This window comes from Halichoerus grypus, chromosome 6 (assembly GCF_964656455.1).
Source record: "Halichoerus grypus chromosome 6, mHalGry1.hap1.1, whole genome shotgun sequence".
In the NCBI taxonomy this organism is placed as follows: Eukaryota; Metazoa; Chordata; class Mammalia; order Carnivora; family Phocidae; genus Halichoerus; species Halichoerus grypus.
Genome location: NC_135717.1, coordinates 124,499,253 through 124,518,867, shown reverse-complemented (window position 1 = coordinate 124,518,867; position 19,615 = coordinate 124,499,253). Strand labels below are relative to the sequence as shown.

The window sequence follows — 19,615 nt, the reverse complement described above, 5'->3', positions numbered from 1 at the left end:
ATAATTATTTTAAATGTATGGATTAAATTCTTAGTCAAAAGTCATGGAGTGACCAAACTGGAAAAAAAAAAAAAAAGACCCAACTATATGCTACCTATAAGAGACCACTCCAGTTTTAAGGATACACATAGGCTCAGAGTGAAGGGATGGAAAAAGATTTCCATACAAATGGAAATCAAAAGAAATTGGGGTGCTATGTTTATAGCACTCAAAATAGATTTTAAGTCAAGAATTCTAAGCAGAGACAAAAAAAGTTATTATATAATGATAAAAGGCTCAATTCATCAAGAGGATATAACAACTATAAATATATATGAAGCCCAAAATGGAGCACCTAACTGTAGTAAGCAAATTCTAACAAAACTGAAGAGAAGAAAAAGACAACAATACAATAATATTAGAGGATTTAAATACCCAACTTTCAACAATGGATAGATCATCCTGACAGAAATCAATCAGGAAACACTGTACTTGAAATATACTTTAGTCCAAATAGACCAAACAGCATATATAGAGCATTCCATCCAACAGCAACAGAATGCACATTCCACAGAACATTCTCTAGGGTAGATCATAAATTAGGTCACAAAAGAAGTATTAGCAAATTTAAGGCTTAAATCTTACCAGGTATCTTTTCCACCATAATGGAATTAAACTAGAAATCAATAACTGAAAAAAAATTGGGAAGTTCACCAATATGTGGAAATTAAACAATATACTCCTGAATAACCAGTGAGTCAAAAAAGAAATCAAAAATTATCTTGAAACAAAAGCAAATGGAAACATAACATGGCAAAACTTATGGGAAGTAACAAAAGTAATTCTAAGAGGGAAGTTTATAGTGATAAACATTTACATTGAGAGAAAAGAAAGATCTCAAATAAACTAACTTTGAACCTCAAGAAACTAAAAGAAGAACAAAATAAGCCCAAACTTAGCATAAGGAAAGAAATAACAAAGATTAAAGCAGAAATAAGTGAAACAGAGACCAGAAAGACCAGAAAAAATGAGAAAAGATCAATGAAACTAAGAGCTGGTTTATTTGAAAAGATAAAATTGACAAATCTTTGGCTAGACTAAGATAGGAAAAAGCACATTCAAATAAACTAGATCAGAAATTAAAGAGGAGACATTACCATTGATACCATGGAAATAAAAGGATCATAAGAGACCACTATGAAAAATTATATGCCAAAAAACTGAATAACTTAGAAGAAACAGATACATTCCTAGAAACGTACAACCTACTAAGACTGAATCTTGAGGAAATAGAAAATATGAACAGACTAATAACAAGTACGGTGATTGAATCAGTAATCAAAAACCTCCCAACAAAGAAAAGCCCAGGACCAAATTTATTGAGTGGTAAATTCTAACAAATATTTAAAAAAGAATTAATGCTAATCCTTCCCAAATGCTTCCAAAATGTTGGAAAAAATATCAGGATGGCTAAAATGAAAAACACAAGGAACAAGTTTTGGGAGGATGTGAAGAAAAGGAACCCTCATGCACTGTTGGTGGGAATGCAAACTGGTGCAGCCACTGTGGAAAACAGTATGGGGGTTCCTCAAAAAATTAAAAATAGAATCACCATATGATCCAGTAATTCCACTGCTGGGTATTTACCCAAAGAAAACAAACAAACAAACAAAAAACAATAATTCAAAAGATATCTGCACCCTTATGTTTATTGCAGCATTATTTACAATAGCCAAGATATAGACGGCCTATTTTTTTTTTTAAAGATTTTATTTATTTATTTGACAGAGAGAGACACAGTGAGAGAGGGAACACAAGCAGGGGGAGTGGGAGAGGGAGAAGCGGGCTTCCCGCGGAGCAGGGAGCCCAATGCGGGGCTCGATCCCAGGACCCTGGGATCATGACCTGAGCCGAAGGCAGGCACTTAATGACTGAGCCACCCAGACGCCCCTAGATGGCCTATTTTTAACAAGACAAGAGATAACAAGTGTTAGCAAAGATGTAGAGAAAAGAGAACCCTGATGTACTGTGGGTAAGAATAGAAATTAGTAAAGCTACTATGGGAAAGAGCAAGGAAATTCCTCAAAAATTAAAAATAGAATTATCATAAGATTCAGCAGTACCAATTCTGGGTATATATCCAAAGGAAATAAAATCACTATATCAAGGAGATATCTGCAGCCCCATGTTCATTGCAGCATTATTCACAATAGCCAAGACATGGAAACATACTAAATGTCTGCTGATGGTTGAATGGATAAAGAAAATGTGAGATATACATATACAATGTGTATATGTATACACACACACACACACACACACACTGTGGAATACTGCCATTTATGACATGGATGGACTTTGAGGGCATTATGCTAAGTGAAATAAATCAGACAGAGAAAAAGAAATACTGTATGATCTCACATATGCAGAATCTAAAAACATTGAACTCATAGAAACAGAGAGTAGAATGGTGGCTGCTAAGGACTGAGGGGTGAGGGAACTGGGGAGATGTTAAAGAAGAGTACTAACATCCAGTGATAAGATGAGTAAGTTCTGGGGATCTAATATATAGTACAGTGACTATAGTTAACAAAACCTCATTATATACTTCAGAGTTACTAAGAGAATAGATCTTAAATACTCTCACCACAAAATAAAAATGGTAATTATATAAGGTGATGGAAGTGTAAACTACCCCTATTGTGGTAATCATTTTACCATATATAAATGTATTAAATCATCACATTGTACATCTTTCATTTACACAATATCTCAATAAAGCTGAGAAAAACACACACAAAAGCAGTGGATCAATACAAAGTTTAGAATAACAGCTACCTCTGGGGTGCCTGAGTGGCTCAGTGGATTAAAAATTTAAGCATCTGACTCTTGATTTTGTCTCAGGTCATGATCTCAGGATCGTGAGACTGAGTCCTGACTCAGGCTCTATGTTGGGTATGGAGTCTGCTTAAGATTCTCTCTTTCTCTCCCTCTCCTTTTCCCCTTCCCCCTTACTCTTTCTCTCTCTCTCTCTCTCTTAAAAAAAAGAAAAAAAAAAAAAAACAGTTTAGAATAACAGTTATTTCCTTTGGGAGCAGGTTGGGGATGAAACAGGAGAGGGATAAAGTCATTTCAAGGGATGTTTCTAGTAAATTCTTAAGTTGAATGGTAGGTTTCTGGATATTCATTATATTAATATGCATTCTAATTTATGTATATATTACTTAAAACCTTTTGTATTTATCAAATATGTTTATGTGATAAAGAAAATACATAATAATAGTAATGTTATTTTATCTTCTTGGTAGATAAAAATACTGTAGGAAGGAATTATATATTATTTTCTCTCCCTCCATTTCCTGCATTTTGTTTCCTTTTCAAGGTGACATACTTTAATTCTTTAAAAAAATAATTTTATAACATTATAATAGTTGAAAGTACTACTGAGAAGAAAGAGAAAAGTTATTTCTTAGTTTTCTGTTTTCCAAAAATTATAAGCTCAGTTAGTGAGGGCTGTACCTAATTGTGTACGATTGTTTTTCAAGTACATTTGCTGTGCTCGAATAGATAATTGTAACAAAAATCCAATAATTAGTAAATGGATTTTTATATAAATATGAGGTTTACTGTTAGGTACAAATTAAAAAAAAAAGAAATCAGGAGCTACTTGACATCAAAAAAGAAAAGAGCAGGACCACATCAGTATACTTAAAAACACACTACTACTATGGGAAAGAGCAAGGAAATTCCTCAAAAATTAAAAATAGAATTATCATAAGATTCAGCAGTACCAATTCTGGGTATATATCCAAAGGAAATAAAATCACTATATCAAGGAGATATCTGGTTTTAATTTAAAATGATTAGTTTATTCAAAAGTCACATGTCCTCAATATAAAAGAAATTGAATTTTTTCATCCAATTAGTGAAAGCACATAGTCAAAATACTAAAAAATGAGGTAAATTGTTTTTTACCTAGAAGTATAATAAATCAGAAGCAAACTCTGTCAAATGTTAGTCATTGAGAACATCAATCCGTACAATGACTGCTGTCAACTTCAGGTTTGAGGCTTAATCATTTCAGAAGCAAGAAAGCCATGAGTCATATTTTACCCAAGAGACACTTGAGAACACATATTCATGCTGTTACTCTCATAAATTTCTTGACAATTTGCCTCAAGGTCAATTGGCAATGAAATAATAGAAATTTTAAATTTTGAACAGATTATGTGAAGGTGGATTTAATGAATACGTAGCCTGTATTGTCATTTGGTCTCATGTACGTATCCATCGGAAAGTATGAGACAGCCTGCAAAACTAGTAAAACATGTAATAGCCCTGAAGTACACTTCATAAGCGTGTGCATGACATATAAGCCCTGAATGATATCAGGATATCTGACTCCAGATCATTTTTTCTAAAGGGTTAGTTTTTGGGGTTTTTAAAAAATGTTTTATATCCAAAGAAGCATAATTCATTAATTTATGATACCTACATAAATTTTATTATATTATGCATCATATTTATTTAAAGACCATAATGTTAAAATGGTAATAATGCAAAATTGGCTAGAAGTTATTCCCCTCCCTGTATCTACCTTTCTAAATTGTTCCCTTTCATGTTTACTCTGGGCTTGGCCATGTGACTTATGGTGCGTGTATTAGTCTGTGTGGGCCATCCTAACAGAACACCATAAACTGGGTGGCTTAAACAGCAAAAAGTAATTTTTTCATACTTCTGGAGGCTGGAAGTCCAAGATCAGCATGCCAGCATGCTTGAATTCTGGTGAAAACCTTTTTCCTGGCTTGCAGAAAGCCACCTTTTGTGTGCTCACATGGCTTTTTCTTGATGCATGTGTGCAGACAGAAAGGTATCAAGCTTTCTGGTGTCTCTTCCCACAAGGGCAACCATTCCATCAGACCTTGTGCCCCACCCTCATAACCTGGTTACCTCTCAAAAGCCCCATCTCCAAATGCCATTACATTGGGGATTAGGACTTCAATAAATGGTATTCCGGTGGGGGGCCCAAAAACATTTGGTCTGCAACACTGGCCAATGGAACAACAGCAAATATGAAACAAGCAGATACTTAAAAACCATTTATGCATTTGAGACCCTCCTTTCTTGTTGTTCTTGAGACCTTGTCATCACTACCCTATAAAGGAACCCAAGCTGGCCTGCTGCTACAAAGGATCATATGGCCTTGTTCCATCTTCATTATTGCTGATCCAGACTATCTCAGTCATGAGCAAAATTACCTGAGAGCTGAGGATCAGTCTTACCACTCTCTGACACAATTATAATCACAGATTACCACCACTCTCCCCAACTCATTGGGCCTTTCAAATACTAACATTATTTCATATGTGACTTAGGCCCACATATTCTTCTCTGGACACTGTGATATTCATTAATGGTCACCTTAATCTGTTCTACCATCAGAGTTCTGCCAAAAGAAGCTGCCTTTATTCCAGCATTGAATTCACAAATATTTATCAAATAACTCCTACATTGAAAGAATTCAATAGACTAAAATTAGGGGCACAACAGTGGAGCAAGATGCAGCTCATGCATTCATACAGTATGTAATTCTTTGGGAGATAACAAGAAAAGGTGGAAAATTATAATACTCTGTGGCAGCTTTTCTCAGCTGCAATGGTCTGAACCAGCAAATACAGAAATGACTTGAGTGACTATTTCTTCAATTGTTCCAAGTATGTCACATAAACATTATGCACCTCAATGCAAAGGAGGTAAGTTAATTCAATCCATTCTAAGATTTATGGCATTAAGTTGTAAATTTCTCATCAAACCCTAGTTGAGAAAAAAACAGTATATGGTAATAACCATTGTATTAGGAAGTACAATCAATCCAGCCTGAGATTATAAATATATTTTGCTTTAATCTTTATTGAGGAACATGAATAGTTAAGTGAAAAGAAAAGAATAATCCAAAAAGAATATTTTGGGGGTGCCTGGCTAGCTCAGTCAGTAGAGCATGCGACTCTTTTTTAAGATTTTATTTATTTATTTGACAGAGAGAAAGAGAGAGAGAGAGCACAAGCAGGGGGAGCAGGAGAGGGAGAAGCAGACTCCCTGCTGAGCAAGGAGCCTGGGATCATGACCTGGGCCAAAGGCAGACACTTAACCGACTGAACCACTCAGGCGCCTCAGCATGTGACTCTTGATCTCAGAGTCATGCATTCAAGCCCCACACTGGGCGTGGAGCCTGTTCAAAAAGAAAAAAGAATAAAGAAAAAAAAAGAATATTTTGCACAGGTTCTTGGTAAAGAGATGCTAGTACACTTGGAGAACTAAAAGATAAAACTGACTTCCTCTTTCTGATCGTTAACCAATGATGCCCCAGAAAATGTCACAGCGAAGTCCAAAAGAGACTAAAGTTACTTGGAAGAACTAATAGAATGAAAAACACAGTTGTATCTTTATAAAGTGTTTCCAATATTAAATTCAGTGTTATGATAAGAAATGGATGTTATGGTTTTTTTCATTGTTGCTGACGTCTTCCTAGCCTATATGAGACAGTTATTCACTATTTCCATGATTTTCACCTATGCTAAGGAGAAAAAAAGAGTCTTAATTAAATATTAATATAAAATGTTTTATTGCTGAAAAATACAAAGGACTACCAGTAGACAAAAATAAAAACAAATACAAAAAATAAACATATTCACCGGTAACTTGTCTAGTCTATAAGTAACAGTGCATCCCTTTACTGAATTAGGTTTAATTTTGTTTCACATGCTGGGATTCTTATCTTCAGTATTTATTCTGTCTATGTTGATGACATGGTCTTACCAGGATATTTCAGAAGTATCCTCAAGAAACAACTGTATCTATTTGCCAATTACTGTCGGAAAGAACAGCTCAGTATTAATTATGCCAAACCTAACTCATCATTTTTGGTAGATGTTCTTCTACAACCAGATATAAAATGCTAAAAATTCTATCCAACAGGTTAGCTTCATTATATGTGGGAGTGTTATGTAGCAAAATCATCCTGACATGCTTATTACACTGCTCAAAATTCTAAGTTTTATAAGAGCCTTATAAGTTATTTTATGGACACTTCTTGCCTACAAAAGTCAGAGTCAACTCTTTTACACTTTAGAGTACAGAATTCTGCAGCTTTATTAAAGCTTTGGTTCAAATAGCTGACTAGATCCAAAACTGTATTTGAATTAAAGTCATTGGACTACTATAAAAGTACTCTTACAGAACCATATTGGTATGGAGATGGCACATCCTTCTTCTAGGTAAGAATACAAGCAAGGCTCTGATTTTTATATAATAATGTCATTTTTGCAACCCACACAATTAGAATATAAAGCGAGTCTATCTTATTGTAATAGGTGATACAGAATGGCCAACCACTTCAGTCTTTATTGTTTGCTATTCAACTTTAGTCAAAAGTCAGCTAACAGATCAAGATATTTCTGTAGGGTTGCTGGAGGGGAGGTGTTCTGGAGGGATGGCTTAAATAGGTGATGGGGGTTAAGGAAGGCATCTGTGGGTATTAAGGAGGGCACGTACTGCATGGAGCACTGGGTGTTGTACGAAAACAATGAATCGTGGATCACTGCATCAAAAACTGGTGATGTATTGTATGGTGACTAACATAACATAATAAAATAAAATTAAAAAAAAAAAAAAGAAAAAGGAAGGCACCTGTGATGAGCACTAGGTGTTATATGTAAGTGATGAATCACGAAGTTCTACTACTGAAACTAATATTACACGATATGTTAACTAACTGGAATTAAAATTAAAACCTTAAAAAGAAAAAAAAGGTATTTACTTAAATTTGCATTTGGATATAAGCCCTCTGCTGCAAGCACATGATGATGAAAAATAAAATCTGAAAAGAGAAAACCAAAGTAAATAACTAAACCTAATGATAATAATCCTAATAATAATAGCAACAACAGTAAAAATCTCCACTGACCAGAAGCACACTGTGGTGAAACATGAGTCTCCTGGAATCTGGAGCCAGAAGCAGTCAATGAAGCAAAAGTTTATGTTCTGTATAATAGAGAGGAGGACTTGAATAAGTGTTTCATGCAAGATCAGGGATGAGAGAATCACCCACTGATATAAGCCAGGAGCCAGTCTAGGCTTGTCTTCCATTCCCTTAATTCCTCCTGAGTGGAGGAAGAAAAAATAAAACTGTTGCCCCTCACCACCTGGGATAATATTTTTTTTACACTGGAGCCAATGGGTCACAGGCAGAACTTTGCAACAGAAATTAAATGAAGCTATTCCATGGCTGACATCTAGATTTCTATAGATTTCACACAAGCACAGAATGTGGAACAGTGAGAACTCTCCCACACATTGAAAACTGCTTGTTGAAGCTGTGCAAATCTTACAATCATCAATTTCTCTCCTATGTACACATGTTTGTGCACAAGAAGACAGGTAAAGAATGTTTATAGCTACATGAAAATAAGAGTTTTAAAAAATTGATAACAATTTAACTGTATATCAATAAAAGAATAGATAACTAAAGTATGTATATTCTTGTTAAAATGTCTATACTACCCAAAGCAATCTATACATTTAATGCAATCCTTATCAAAATACCAATAGCATTTTTCATAGAACTAGAACAAACAATCTTAAAATTTGTATGGAACCACAAAAAACTCCAAATAGCCATAACAATCTTGAAAAAGAAAAGCAAAGCTGTAGGCAACATAATTCCAAACTTGAAGTTATATTACAAAGCTGTACTGACCAAGACAGTATGGTACTGGCACAAAAACAGACACATAGATCAATGGAACAGAACAGAAAACTCAGAAATGGACCCACAACTATATGGCCAACTAATCTTCAACAAAGCAGTAAAGAACATCCAATGGAAAAAAGACAGTCTCTTCAATAAATGGTGGTGGGAAAACTGGACAGCAACATGCAGAAGAATGAAACTGGACCACTTTCTTACACCATACACAAAAATGAATTCAAAATGGATGAAAACTTAATTGTGAACCAGGAAATCATCAAAATCCTAGAGGAGAACACAGGCAGAAACCTCTTTGACATTGGCCATAGCAACTTCCTACTAGACACGTTTCTGGAGGCAAGGGAAACAAAAGCAAAAATAAACTATTGGGACTTCATCAAGATAAAAAGCTTCTGCAGAGCAAAGGAAACAATCAACAAAACTAAAAGGCAACCTAATGAACGGGAGAAGATATTGGCAAATGACATATCTGATAAAGGGTTAGTATTCAAAATCTATAAAGAACTTATCAAACTGAACACCCAAAAAAATAAATAATCCAGTTTAAAAATGGGCAGAAGACATAAATACATATTTTTCCAAAGAAGACACAGATGGCTAAGAGAAACATGAAATGATGCTCATCATCACTTGGCATCAGGGAAATACAAATCAAAACTACAATGAGATATCACCTCACACCTGTCAGAATGGCTAAAATTAACAGCACAGGAAACAACAGATATTGGCGAGGATGTGGAGAAAGGGGCACCCTTTGCACTGTTGGTGGGAATGCAAACTGGTGCAGCCACTCTGGAAAACAGTATGAAAGTTCCTCAAAAAGTTAAAAATAGAGCTACCTAGGATGCAGCAATTGCACTACTAGGTATTTACCCAAAGGATACAAAAACACTAATTCAAAGGTACACATGTACCTTGACGTTTATAGCGTTATTATCAACAACAGCCAAATTATGGAAACAGCCCAAGTGCCCATGACTGATGAACGGATAAAGAAGAGGTGGTACACATACACAACGGAATATTACTCAGCCATAAAAAAAAAGAATGAAATCTTGCCATTTGCAACAACATGAATGGAACTAGAGAGTATTATACCAAGTGATATAAGTCAGAGTAAGACAAATACCATATGTTTTCACTCATATGTGGAATTTAAGAAACAAAACAGATGAACATAAGGGGGAAAAAAAGAGAGAGAGAAACCGGGAAACAGACTCTTAACTACAGAGAACAAGCTAATGGTTACAGGAGGGGAAGGGTTAAATGGGTGATGGGGATTAAGGAGGGCACTTGGAATGAGCACTTGGTGTTGTATGTAAGTGATGAATCACTAACTTCTATACCTGAAACTAATATTACACTGTATATTAACTAACTGGATTTTAAATAAAAACTTGAAAAAAAATGATAAACAGAAAAAAATTATGTATATTCATGGAATGGAATATACAGAGTTAAAATGAATGAGCTAAAGCTACATGTTTGAGTGGCTCCAATAAAGCATATGGCAAAGGATTAATCTAGTATGATGCCAATATATGAAGTCTGATAACTCATAAAACTTTATAAAATATTATATATGGACACATATATATAGTATATAGTATAGTACTATAATATAGTATATACTATTAGTACTTAAGTAACTAAGACAACATTTAATTACTCTATCAATAAATATATTATGTACATACTATGTGCTTGGCACCATTCTAGGCACTGGGTATAAGCAACAATAAAAGAGACTAAAATTCCTGCCCTTACAGAGCTTATATTCCAGTAGAAAGAGAGGAGGAATCAGAGAAGTAACAAATAAATGAGATGTGAAGCTTTCCCTATGATGACTACTCTGGAGTACAATGAAACCTAAAAGGGAAATGTGGAGAGCTGAGGGTAGGGTGCTGCAATTGTAAACCTCATAGTCAGAAAATGCCTCACAGAGAAAGCCTCACTAAGAGAGAGACTTGTAAGCAAAGATGTAAGAAGGTGTGAGTACGAGAAAAAAAATTGTCTGGAGGAAGAACACATGCAAAGGTCCTGAGGCTGCAGTGTGCCTGACAAGTTCAACATGAAACAGATGTAGAGGCATACTGTAAATTATACACAGCTATACAAAGAATAGTTATGATGTAAAGTTATTTTAACAGAACTATCAGGATAGGTGGGAGAGAGAAAAATGCACTATACATGGATTCAGGTCTCCAAGAACTTCAAAGCAGCCTATATCACTCTGAGAATAAGCAATAAAAGAAGGAACGAAGGCTGAAGAGGCAAAAGATAAAAAGTGGAAATACTAGTTTCCCTAGAAAATTTCCAAATCCCCAGTCAACTTTTATCGGGGTTGGGGGGGGGCGCAGACAAAGAACAAAACACTTTGCAAAAAAAAAAGTACTTCCTTTCTCCTATACTCCCTACCTGTGATGGTTAATTTTATTCATCAACTTGGCTAGGCCATGGTGTCAGTTGTTTGGTCAAACAATAGTCTAGATAACTGCTGTGAAGGTATTTTGTAGATGTAATTAACATTTATAACCAATTGACTTTAAGCGAAGAAAAGTACCCTTCACAACATGGGTGGCCCTCATCCAATCAGCTGAAGGCCTTAAGAGCAAAAACTGAAGTTTCCCAAAGAAGAAAGAATTCTGCAGCTAGATAGTTATCAAACCATTCTGAACACCTACAAACTCAACAGGAGAGGGGCAGAAGGTATACTGGAGCAATTTTAGCAGAGAACTTCCCTAATTTGGGGAAAGAAACAGGCATTAAAATCCAGGAGGCACAAAGAAGCCCTCTCATAATCAATAAAAATAGGTCAACACCCTGACATCTAATAGTAAAACGTACGAGTCTCAGAGACAAAGAGAAAATCCTGAAAGCAGCTCGGGACAAGAGGTCTGTAACCTACAATGGTAGAAACATTAGATTGGCAACAGATCTATCCACAGAGACCTGGCAGCCCAGAAAGGACTGGCATGATATATTCAGAACACTAAATGAGAAAAATATGCAGCCAAGAATACTATATCCAGGGGCGCCTGGGTGGCTCAGTTGGTTAAGCGACTGCCTTCGGCTCAGGTCATGATCCCGGAGTCCCGGGATCGAGTCCCACATCGGGCTCCCTGCTCAGCGGGGAGCCTGCTTCTCCCTCTGACCCTCTCCCCTCTCATGCTGTTTCTCTCTCGCTCGCTCTCTAATAAATAAATTAAAAAAAAAAAAAAAAAAAAAGAATACTATATCCAGCTAGGCTGTTACTGAAAATCGAAGGAGAGATAAAAAGCTTCCAGGACAAACAAAAACTAAAAGAATTTGCAAACACGAAACCAGTCCTACAAGAAATATTGAAAGGGGTCCTCTAAGCAAAGAGAGAGCCTAAAAGTAACATAGACCAGAAAGGAAGAGAGACAATATACAGTAACAGTCACCTTACAGGGAATACAATGGCACTAAATTCATATCTTTCAATAGTTACCCAGAATGTAAATGGGCTAAATGCCCCAATCAAAAGACACAGCCTATCAGATTGGATAAAAAAACAAGACCCATCAATATGCTGTCTGCAAGAGACTCATTTTAGACCCAAAGACACCTCCAGATTCAAAGTGAGGGGGTGGAAAACCATTTACCATGCTAATGGACCTCAAAAGAAAGCTGGGGTGGCAATCTTTATATCAGACAAATTAGATTTTAAACCAAAGACTATACTAAGAGATGAGGAAGGACACTATATCCTACTTAAAGGGTCTATCCAACAAGAAGATCTAACAATTGTAAATATCTATGTCCCTAACATGGGAGCAGCCAATTACATAAGCCAATTAATAACAAAATCAAAGAAACACATCGACAACAATACAATAATAGTGGGGGACTTTAACACCCCCCTCACTGAAATGGACAGATCATCTAAGCAAAAGATCAACAAGAAAATAAAGATTTTAAATGACACACTGGACCGAATGGACTTCACAGATATATTCAGAACATTCCATCCCAAAGCAACAGAATGCACATTCTTCTCTAGTGCCCATGGAACATTCTCCAGAATAGATCACATCCCACGTCACAAATCAGGTCTCAACTGGTACCAAAAGATTGGTATCATTCCCTGCATATTTTCAGACCACAATGCTTTGAAACTAGAACTCAATCACAAGAGGAAAGTTGGAAAGAACTCAAATACATGGAGGCTAAAGAGCATCCTACTAAAGAATGAATGGGTCAACCAGGAAATTAAAGAAGAATTAAAAATATTCATGGAAACCAATGAAAATGAAAACACAACTGTTCAAAATCTTTGGGATGCAGCAAAGGCGGTCCTAAGAGGAAAGTATGTAGCAATACAAGCCTTTCTCAAGAAACAAGAAAGGTCTCAAACACACAACCTAACCATACACACAAAGGAGCTGGAGAAAGAACAGCAAGTAAAGCCTAAACCCAGCAGGAGAAGAGAAATAGTAAAGATCAAAGCAGAAATCAATGAAATAGAAACCAAAAGAACAACAGAACAGAACAACGAAACTAGGAGCTGGTTCTTTGAAAGAATTAACAAGATTGATAAAGCCCTGGCCAGAATTACCAAAAAGAAAAGAGAAAGGACCCAAATAAATAAAATCATGAATGAAAGAGGAGATATCACAACCAACACCAAAGAAATACAAACAATTGTAAGAATATATTATGAGCAACTATATGCCAACAAATTGGATAATCTGGAAGAAATAGATGCATTCCTAGAGATGTATCAACTACCAAAACTGAACCAGGAAGAAATAGAAAACCTGAACAGACCCATAACCACTAAGGATATTGAAGCAGTCATCAAAAATCTCCCAAGAAACAAGAGCCCAGGGCCAGATGGCTTCCCAGTGGAATTCTACCAAACATTTCAAGAAGAATTAATACCTATTCTTCTGAAACTGTTTCAAAAAACAGAAATGGAAGGAAAACTTCCAAACTCATTTTACGAGGCCAGCATTACCTTGATCCCCAAATCAGACAAAGACCCCATCAAAAAGGAGAATTACAGACCAATATCCCTGATGAACATGGATGCAAAAATTCTCACCAAAATACTAGCCAATAGGATCCAACAGTATTACATTAAAAGGATTATTCAAAACGACCAAGTGGGATTTATCCCCGGGCTGCAAGGTTGTTCAACATCCACAAATCAATCAATGTGATACAATACATTAATAAAAGAAAGAACAAGAACCATATGATCCTCTCAATAGATGCAGAAAAAGCATTTGACAAAGTACAGCATTCTTTCTTGATCAAAACTCTTCAGAGTATAGGGATAGAGGGTATATACCTCAATATCATAAAAACCATCTATGAAAAACACACAGCAAATATCATTCTCAATGGGGAAAAACTGAGAGCTTTCCCCATAAGGTCAGGAACACGGCAGGGATGTCCACTATCTCCACTGCTATTCAACATAGTATTAGAAGTCTTAGCCACAGGAATCAATCAGACAACAAAAAGAAATAAAAGGCATCCGAATCAGCAAGGAAGAAGTCAGACTCTCACTCTTTGCAGATGATATGATACTTTATGTGGAAAACCCAAAAGACTCCACCCCAAAACTGCTAGAACTCATACAGGAATTCAGTAAAGTGGCAGGATATAAAATCAATGCACAGAAATCAGTGGCATTTATATACACCAACAAGACAGAAGAAAGAGAAATTAAGGAGTCGATCCCATTTACAATTGCACCCAAAATCATAAGATACCCAGGAATAAATCTAACCAAAGAGGCAAAGAATCCATACTCAGAAAATTATAAAATACTCATGAAAGAAACTGAGGAAGACACAAAGACATGGAAAAACGTTCCATGCTCATGGATTGGAAGAACAAATATTGTGAAGATGTCAATGCTACCTAGAGCAATCTACACATTTAATGCAATCCCTATCAAAACACCATCCACTTTTTTCAAAGAAATGGAACAAATAATCCTAAAATTTGTATGGAACCAGGAAAGACCCCGAATAGCCAGAGGAATGTTGAAAAAGAAAACCAAAGCTGGTGGCATCACAATTCCAGACCTCAAGCTCTATTACAGAGCTGTAATCATCAAGACAGTATGGTACTGGCACAAAAACAGACACATCAATCAATGGAACAGAATTGAGAGCCCAGAAATGGACCCCCAACTCTATGGTCAACTAATCTTCGACAAAGCAGGAAAGAATGTCCAATGGAAAAAAGACAGTCTCTTCAACAATTGGTGCTGGGAAAAATGGACAGCCACATACAGAAGAATGAAACTGGACCATTTCCTTACACCACACACAAAAATAGATTCAAAATGGATGAAAGACCTAAATGTGAGACAGGAGTCCATCAAAATCCTAGAGGAGAACACAGGCAGCAACCTCTTTGACCTTAGCCGCAGCAACTTCTTCCTAGAAACACTGCCAGAGGCAAGGGAAGCAAGGGCAAAAATGAACTATTGGGACTTCATCAAGATAAAAAGGTTTTGCACAGCAAAAGAAACAGTCAACAAAACCAAAAGACAACAGACAGAATGGGAGAAGATATTTGCAAATGACATATCAGATAAAGGGCTAGTATCCAAAATCTATAAAGAACTTATCAAACTCAACACCCAAAGAACAAATGATCCAATCAAGAAATGGGCAGAAGACACGAACAGACATTTTTGCAAAGAAGACATCCAAATGGCCAACAGACACATGAAAAAGTGCTCAACATCACTCAGCATCAGGGAAATCCAAATCAAAACCTCAATGAGATACCACCTCACACCAGTCAGAATGGCTAAAATGAACAAGTCAGGAAACGACAGATGTTGGCGAGGATGCGGAGAAAGGGGAACCCTCCTACACTGTTGATGGGAACGCAAGCCGGTGCAGCCACTCTGGTAAACAGTATGGAGGTTCCTCAAAAAGTTGAAAATAGAGCTACCATATGACCCAGCAATTGCACTACTGGGTATTTACCCCAAAGATACAAATGTAGTGATCCGAAAGGGTATGTGGACCCCAATGTTTATAGCAGCAATGTCCACAATAGCCAAACTATGGAAAGAGCCAAGATGTCCATCAACATGGACATGAATGGATAAAGAAGATGTGGTATAGATATACAATGGAATATTATGTAGCCATCAAAAAAAAAAAAAGAAATCTTGCCAATTGCAACAACGTGGATGGAAGTAGAGGGTATTATGTTAAGCGAAATAAGTCAATCAGAGAAAGACATGTATCATATGATCTCACTGATATGAGGAATTCTTAATCTCAGGAAACAAACTGAGGGTTGCCGGAGTGGAGGGGGGTGGGAGGGATGGGATGGCTGGGTGATAGACATTGGGGAGGGTATGTGCTATGGTGAGCGCTATGAATTGTGTAAGACTGATGAATCACAGACCTGTACCTCTGAAACAAATCATACATTATATGTTAAAAAAAAAAGATAATAGGAAGGGGAAAATGAAGGGGGCGGAAATCAGAGGGGGAGACAAACCATGAGAGACTATGGACTCTGAGAAACAAACTGAGGGTTCCAGAGGGGAGGGGGTTGGGTGGATGGGTTAGCCTGGTGATGGGTATTAAAGAAGGCATGTATTGAATGGAGCACTGGGTGATATATGCAAAGAAATCATGGAACACTACATCAAAACTAATGATGTAATGTATGGTGATTAACATAACATAATAAAATTTTAAAAAAATAAAAATAAAAATAAAAGAAGAAAGAATTCTGCCTCAAAACTGTAACATAGAAACCCTGCCTGAGTTGCTAGCCTGCTGACAGGCCCTATGAATTTTGGACTCAAGACTGAAACATCAACTCTTACATGAATTTCCAGCCTGCTAGCCTGCTCTGCAGATTTCAGACTTGCCAGCCCCTGTAATTGCATAAGCCAAGTCCTTAAAATTAATCTTTCAGTTTTGTTTCTCTGTAGAACCCTGACTGATACAGAGGACAGAGCATGGAGACACAGAGAATTGTTCTCAAGCCTTAAAACCTAATGGAACTTGTTCTGCTAAGATGCAAACTTGCTTTAGACCAGTGGCCCTTTTTCCTTCCAATTTCTCCCTTTTTGAAGAGGAATATCTATTCTATATCTGTCCTACTGTTTTATCTTGGAAGCAGATGACTCACTTTCTGGGCTTCACAGGTCCACAAATGGAGTGGAGTTTTGCCCCTGAGGGCAAATACCCCAAGTCCCACCCTTTAACTGATTTAGATAGCATTTGGACTTAGAATTGACACTAGAATGGTTAAGACTGTGGAGGATATTAGGATTGGGTGGATGTATTTTTTACATGGGAAGGACATAACTTAGGGGAGGATCAGAAGTAGACTGTTATGGGTTGAACTGTGTCCCTCAAAAAAAAAAAAAAAAATACATTTAAGTCCTAAGCTCCAATACCTCATTATGTGACCTTATTTGGAAATAGGGCCAATGCAGATATAGTTAAGATAAGGTTATGCTGGAGTAGGGTGGACTCCTACTCCAGTATGACAGGTATCCTTATAAGAAGACGGCCAGGTGAAGAGATAGCAACACAGACAGAATGCCATGTGAAGACAGAGGCATAGATTGGAATCATGCTGCCACAGCCTGGGGCTGTCCGTAGACAGAAGAGGAAAGGACAGGATGGATCCTTTCCTAGAGGCTTCCAAGAAAGCACAGAGGAGTGAAAGCTCTCATTTCAGACCTCAGGTCTCCAGAACTGAGAGAGAATAAATTTCTGTTGTTTTTAGCCACCTACTTTGTGGTACTTTGTTATGGCAGCCCTAGGAAGTGCTCAATAAGGATTTATAGTCTACCAGGTAAAGTTTTATATAAATTGACATGATTCTCATACTAAACAAGTGAAGGAACACTATTATTATTGTTATAACCCCCATTTATAACTCACTTAACAGAGGCTCTTACAGGTCATGTGATTTACCCATGATTTGCAAAACAACTTACCTGTGATGCTGAGGCTCTGAGCAGTTTTTCCAACACCTACGCTTTACAGCATTGAAAACATTGGTACTCTCTGTTTATCTTTTAGAGAGATCTGGTATGTGTGTGTGCGTGTGTGCATGTGCACACATGTGCACTATCTATAGGTAACTGCCAAAGAGCCTTAGTGGATTTTTCAGCAATTCATGGGAGTACATCTGATAATGGGCTAAAGGAACAGAGACTGACTTTTTGATGGTAACTTGATTTGCGTATTTCCAAAGGAAAACTGAGAGGGTGAATATCCAATGGACACAGTGAATGAGAACAGCACCTACATTTTAATATGTGCAAGCCTGGTTCTGAGTATCTAATAATAAAAGATGAAGAGAAAAGTCTACTAAAAACATGATAAGAAATCTATACATACTCCACTTTAAAAGAACCACTGTCTTCATTGTCAGGGTCTCAAAATTTAATTTTTTAAATCAGCCTAAGTCAAATAATCGTTTTATCTCTGGATGGCATGCAGATTGCTTCAAAATTTAAATGAAGATAATTCATATTTATCTGCATATTTTTATTTTACTCATTTTTACATTTCTTTAATTAGTGAAACTACAGCCACTTAAACATTGTTATAAATTATGAACATGTAGGCATGGTTTTAGTGTGTATCAAACTGAGTATTGGCAACACTCTCTTCTCTAACCTTGAGAACTTAAATATACCTAAGCAAGTCCATACACAGAAAGAAGGATGAGACTATATGCACTATAATAAATGGACACACAAATTTTAGCAATGCCAAGGGTGAATCTGGAAAATATCACTAGAGAATTATACCTTAAATGCCAGTGCTTATTTAGCTACACCTCCAAATAAAAATGTATTAAGGCATAAATATGATTTTCCATTCAAAAACAGTAGGAACATGACTGATAAACCATTAACTGTATTGTCCCCCAGTAAATAGAGACTTTAGTTTTAGTCCCAGCTCTCCCAAAAGTTGTTACTTTCCCTCTCTGGACTCAGCTCCTTGTATATAACGTGATGTTCTTCAAGGTTCCTGCTAGCTCCAAATTTCAGCCCTAAGATCACTGACTGACATTTAATTGCAGTTCAAAAGAAATGTAAATGGAAAACTACCACAGTAAAATTTAGCTTTTAATATTTACTCATCTTTATCACCTGAATCTCAATACAACCTGTAAAACAAATTTTCTTGGCCTGGAATACTTGCTGAAATAAGATAACAATGGCCAGACACTCCAGAAAAAAAAACAGGACTCTAAATAAATTCTTCTAATTTGTGCTCTAGTGGCTTAAGCAATATCTCTCTTTATCTTGGGAACTCAATGCAGAATATGATTACTCTGTAAATGTATAGAGTAAATAATTTTATTTTTAGAAAAGCTTTGAAAACTGTAAAATTTAGTAAGCAATGTCTTTAATTACATCTCAACTACACAGACAGCATCACCTGCAATGTAACTGTCAATAACTTCTTATCTTGCCATAACATAATCCCAAACATTTGAGGAACAAATTACCTAAGCCCCATAAAAAAATCAATTTATTTTTACAATTTTTTCAGCAAAGTACACACAGACATTTATAAAACACAATGATTTAAAATAAGAAAAATTAGATTATCTTTGACATTGTTATATAACATCAAATAAAAATGAAATTTTAGTGATTAAAGACTGTTATTTTCAAAATGTCAGTCATAAGCAAATTTTAAAATCTTCCTTACTAATGAAGACTTGGCAGGCTATATAATATACCATATTATTTTAAGTAATTATGATTAATACATCTTTCAGCCAAGAGGTTTAAGAATGACAAGTTAGTTTTAGAAAAACATTTAAAAATCCTGTTTTCCTAAAGCAAGCACAGAATACCTCATTAGCCTTAACTCC

The 19,615-nt window shown here is 36.2% G+C and overlaps 1 protein-coding gene across 7 annotated transcripts in view; it reads right to left on the bottom strand.

Annotated features, from left to right (window-relative positions):
- The window catches only part of SLC16A7 (solute carrier family 16 member 7), a 179,148-nt gene that overhangs the window by 99,782 nt on the left and 59,751 nt on the right, over positions 1–19,615 (bottom strand). The window contains exon 1 of one of the 7 annotated variants that reach the window (XM_078076196.1): positions 7,796–7,820. The exons of the other annotated variants lie outside the window; for them this stretch is intronic. The gene's annotated coding sequence lies outside the window, so the exon portion shown is untranslated. Of the gene's footprint in view, positions 1–7,795; positions 7,821–19,615 lie in introns of those variants that run through there. 7 annotated transcript variants of the gene reach the window in all.